Raw genomic sequence first — 5,418 nt, forward strand, 5'->3', positions numbered from 1 at the left:
ATAATTAGCGACATTACTGTAAGCGAGAATGGTATACCTGTATGTCTTGCCATCGTTGAACTTAAAGTGAGTAAAACACCGGGGCCAGATAGAATGTCTGTGCATTCTAAATGAAGCATTGGATGTAATATCAAAGCCATTAGCCGAACTGTTCAATAAATCACTAGGAAGCAGTAAGGTGCCTCGTGAATGGAAATTAGCAAATGTAACTCCATACCACGTTGAGTACACCGCTTCCCGTCCGATCAGCGAAGTTAAGCAACGTTGGGTCTGGTTAGTACTTGGATGGGTGACCGCCTGGGAACACCAGATGCTGTTGGCATCCCTACGTGTCAAGTGGGGTTGGTGGAGGATTAGTGCCCCTCCCTGTAAAACAATTAACTCTAAGCCGTTGGCCACCCCGTTTGGGATACATGGCGTCTGGCAATGAATGAATGAATGAAACTCCAATATTTAAAAAAAGGCAACAAATTACAGCCAGAAAATCATCGACCAATAAGCTTATGTTCAGTGGTGTGAAAGTTGTTGGAAACGATTCTCGGAGATAAATTTGTTAAGCACTTAGAAATTAATATCTCATCAAAAATTCTCAACATGGTTTTCGGAATAATTGCTCCTGCCTCACGAATCTCTTGGATTTCTTCTATGATATGTTCAATATATAAGATGAGACCAGATCTATTGACACTGTATATTTCGATTTTCGAAAAGCATTTGATAAAGTTCCCATAGAAGATTACCTCAGAAACTGAATGTACATGGGTTCAGAGGGAATGTCCTCGGGTGGATCGATAATTGGCTTACAAAACGTCAACAGAGGGTCGTACTAAATGGTTAAGAATCGGACTGGATAGATGTTACTAGTGGTGTGCCACAGGTTCAGTACTGGGTCCTATTCTGTCTTTAAAATACAGAAATTATATAGATGAGGGTTTAATTTGTAAAGTAACCAAATTTGCTGATGATACTAAAATTGGTAACAAAGCAGACACAGCTTTACTGAGGCAGGCAATACAGAGTGACCTCGATCGACTGTTTAATTGGTCCCAACCCAGGCAGAAGGACTTTAATATTGGTAAATGTAAAGTGCTAAACATTGGAAACAGTAATGGAAAAGCCAGCTACACTATGAATAACATTCAACTAGATAATGTCAGTCATGAAAATGACTTAAGAATTATTATAACAAATGATCTTAATCCAAGCAAACAGTATATGGAGACTGTTAAGAAAGCCAACTAATTAATTGGATTCGTTGGTAGAGCATTTGAATATAAGATCAATAATATTATCCTTACCTTAAAATTAATTCTCTAGTTCGCCCACATTTGGAGTATTGTGTCCAGTTCTGGTCACCTTATTACAAAAAAGATATAGAGAAACTTGAAAGAGTACAACAACAGGTAACCAAAATGATACCTAGTTTGAGAAACAGACCATACGAGGAGCGTTTACAAGCCCCGAATCTCTTCACCCTAATCAAACACATGTTGCGAGATTTAAGTCAAGTATTTAAAATATTCAAAGGGCACAATAACATGGCTTTTGATAAATACTTCACAGTTGATCACTCGAATTATACTAGAGACAATGGGCACAAAATAATTGGCAATTGATTCCAGTCGCATGAAGCTAAGCATTTCTTTTTTAACAGAGTTGTTAATATATGGAACAAATTGACCTCCAATGCAGTAATTTGTGATACAGTACTAACCTTTAAAGGTTGCTTGGATTATCTGTCATCTAACCCCTAGATTAATATGTTTACTCTAAAATAAAGCACTTTTTTATGTATAAACTTTTTGTTTTTTCTCAGAGCCCGGATCAATTTATTAAATGCAAATATAAGCATAGGCTAGGATATGCACAGATAGCCCTGGGTTAACGGTCACTACTCTTACTTTCAACCTGTGATGGGCTGTGAATCACTGAGGGGTCCCTGTTAGTGAAGTGACCACCATCGGGATTTTCTTTAATGTACCAGCGGTCACTGTTTCAGGAAGAAACTTCTGTACTTGTCCTGCATGGGAAAGTCCCTTGTCTCAGTGCAGTGAACGGAGCTGAGACCTGATTGACTGCTGCCTACCTTAAAAGTGCCAGGCAAGGCTGACACACCACCTCTGAACATCCACACTTTACACTGTGCAATTTCCACTCTGTGTCTAAAGATGCCCTGTTAACTCAACGTACCCATACATGCTGTGTCTTGGTTATTATTTGATTATTCATTTTACTTTACTACTTTCTCTTTCAGGTTATTCAAACTGGTAGCTTGTAGATAAACTATTACAGAATGTAACTTTTCCTTTCAGTCTTTCCTATTAAACGTTCACGTCAGTTTTTCCTTGCTGCATAGTGTTTTTTCTCACTTTTTCCTGCCAGTTTTATCTGGAGGGTTTGGAGGCAGGGGGAGCCTTCTTGCTTTACTATCCTTATTCTCCAGCATGTAGAATTAGATCTCGTAGTCATAGTTTACTCTGTAACAAGCAGCTTCGAAAGGACCATGAGGTCTGTTTCTGTTTGCTTTGCTTATTACTCTTTTGTACTCCTTTCCTACCAGGTGCATCGCAGGGTAGCAGATAGGGAAAGGCCTTGCAGATATTAGAGGTACTGACTTAGATGGCACAGACCATGGGACCCCATAGAGATATACAGGGCTCTGCCGAATATTCTGAATAAGATGGCACAAATATTACATCTCACTTAGACACTATGTCGCAGGGAGGTGAGAATATTTGCCACAATCCTCCCAAACATGAATTCTATTGCAAATGATCTAATGGGCGATGTTGTTGGATCATCGTCTACTAAAGGTCTGACAGCAATGCCATCTATGCTTATGGGAAGTGTGCCATCGAAAGTCAGTAGGTAATGTCTCAGAGACCAGGACATTAAACAACATGAAATCCATGAAGATCTACACATACAGTGTAAGAAGCCTCACAGGAGATTACAAACCTGATGCTTTAATGACCGAATTAAGAATATTAGTTGGAATACTGTAGGTCTGAGTGAGATCCAAAGAAAAGAAAAATCAATTCAGCTCCAAGACAGTAACCATCTGTTTTACTACAGAGGGAGGCAAAATGAAAGAGTTAGTGGTGTACGATTTCCTGTTAATAGAAATCTTGCAGAGAACATTGTTAAATTTTGCAGTGCATTTGACAGAGTAGCATGGATTGCAATTAGACTAGGCAAAAGATACATGGTAAAAATAATACAAATTATGCACCGGCCTCTTAATGCTCAGCTGAACAAATAGAAATATTCTATGACGAAATCTCCCAGATGATGGAAGAAGGAAAGATCATAATATTATACTCATGGGAGACTTCAATGCAAAAGTTGGCAAGTCTAACAATGGAAATGCACGTATGGGAAAATTCTGAGAGAAAGGAATGGCGAAGGTCAAATGGTTGTAAAATTTGCTGTAATGTATAACATGAAAGCAATGAACAAATTCTTTCTCAAAAGAACAGGGAGGAAATGGGCCTGGAGAAGTTCAACCTGGGAAACAAAGAATGAAATCGACTTCATCATAGTGATTATGAATAACAAGATCATAAACGTCACAGTTGTCAACAAAGTACATATAGGAAGTGACCATAGAATGAGTGGGTTGCACAGCCAGATTCAATTTCAGAAGTTAAAGAAAAGAAGCTGATGAAAAATAAAAAGATATGTCCAGTAAAAGTGAAAGCAAAGCAGCCTTTCAGTTAGAAATAACGAACAGATTTCAGGCTGTAAGTTACGCTGAGTGTGATATTGATAAATTGAAAAACTAAAAAAATTCTAAGAAAATCAATGGAGATAGAGAGGAAAGCTAATACACCCAAAGGCAGCAAGTATTCAAAAGTGACCCTCGAGTCCATAAAAAGAAGAAAGGAGATGAAAGTAAAATCATAGAAAGATAAAACAGAAAGAGCAGATTTAAATAAGCAAGTCAACAAAAGACAGAGAGAGAGAAGAAAAAAAGAGAGAAACTTGGATCAGATCAAAGAAACCATAAAAAAAAGGGCAAAGTCTGAAACAGGCCCGAGGCAAAATGGCACAAGTAGAGCAACAATTGCTATCAACGAAAACAAAAACAGTCAGACATGGAATGGTGATGAGAGTTGAAGAAATATACAAAGAGCTGCATGCATCAAAGACAAGAGTACCAATTGCTAACTTTTCAGTTTACTGAAGACAAATACCAGAGGGAGCACCAGCCGAAGTATGCATTTCTCTTAAAAGTATGAAAAAAAGGAAAGCCCAAGGAGAAGATGGAATAGTAGTATATTTACTGTCGGATTCCGGAGTAAAAGTAAAAAACAAGCTAGCCCACTTATTAATTAAGTATATAAAGAAGAAAAATTCCATATCATGGTGTAGTACAACAGTTATTTTGCTTTACAAGAAAGGCGACTCAAAAGACCTCAGGAACTATCGACCCATTAGCTTATCAGTTATTTACAAACCCATCACTAATGTCGCTACAAACAGAATAACAACCTATCTGAAAGAAAGCCAGTCCCGTGCAGGCAGGATTCCGATGCAGGTATTCGACTACTGATCATTCCACGCAATGGATCAGCTAATTGAGAAAAGTATGCAACATATTAAACCAATGTGCTTAGGTTTTGTCGATTACGAAAAGGCTTTTGACTCAGTGGACCACATAGCACTTACAAATTCATTGCGGGAACAAGAAGTATGAACATTGTAAAACTGCTCGAAAACATATATAAAGAAGGAAGTGCTACAGTTAAATTACATAAAGACTCAGAAAAAATTAAGATTGAGAAGAGCGAGCATCAAGTAGATATAATTTCATCAACATTGTATTTTGAGAATGCTTGACTGGGATAGCGAAGGAAAAAATATAAGTGGAGAAAACCTAAACCATTTAAGATGCAGATGACATTGTCCGAATCTCAAAAACAGAAGAAATATTGCAAGAAATGTTAAATTACCTAAATAGAAACAGTCTCAAAGTAGCGGTAAAGATGAACCGGAATAAAACTACCTTAATGTTTAATCCAAATACACCAAAGAGCGTCATCAGAATAAGCAAAGAATTTCTTGATGAAGTCGAGGTATAGAATTACATGGGGTAAACACTAAAACGAACAAAAGACCATAATAGCAGAATAAAAAGATTGATTACAATTAGTACAAAAAGACAAACAAGCCTCGGACAAGGACTGACCAAAAGATGACGACCAAGGACCGAACAAAGGACATGGTTATCGGAACTTCGAATGTAAGGGGATCGAATGATGAGGTGAAAGAGAGAGAGATTGTCCAGGTGCTTGAGGGTGCGAAAGTTGATGTATGAGGAATAACTAAATCGAAATGAAGAGGTGAGTGTGTGAAAGAATGGGAGTATGAATGGGGTATATGTGTAGAAGTAGGTGAGAATGAGAGGGCAAAGGA

The 5,418-nt window shown here is 37.9% G+C and overlaps 1 pseudogene; it reads left to right on the forward strand.

The window, feature by feature from the left end:
- The first annotated feature begins 204 nt into the window (after positions 1-204).
- LOC145400914 (5S ribosomal RNA) lies at positions 205-322 on the forward strand (annotated as a pseudogene).
- The last annotated feature ends 5,096 nt before the right edge of the window (positions 323-5,418 follow it).

This window comes from Coenobita brevimanus, chromosome 53 (assembly GCF_032717465.1).
Source record: "Coenobita brevimanus isolate Jiangsu-jjx chromosome 53, ASM3271746v2, whole genome shotgun sequence".
NCBI classification, from domain to species: Eukaryota; Metazoa; Arthropoda; class Malacostraca; order Decapoda; family Coenobitidae; genus Coenobita; species Coenobita brevimanus.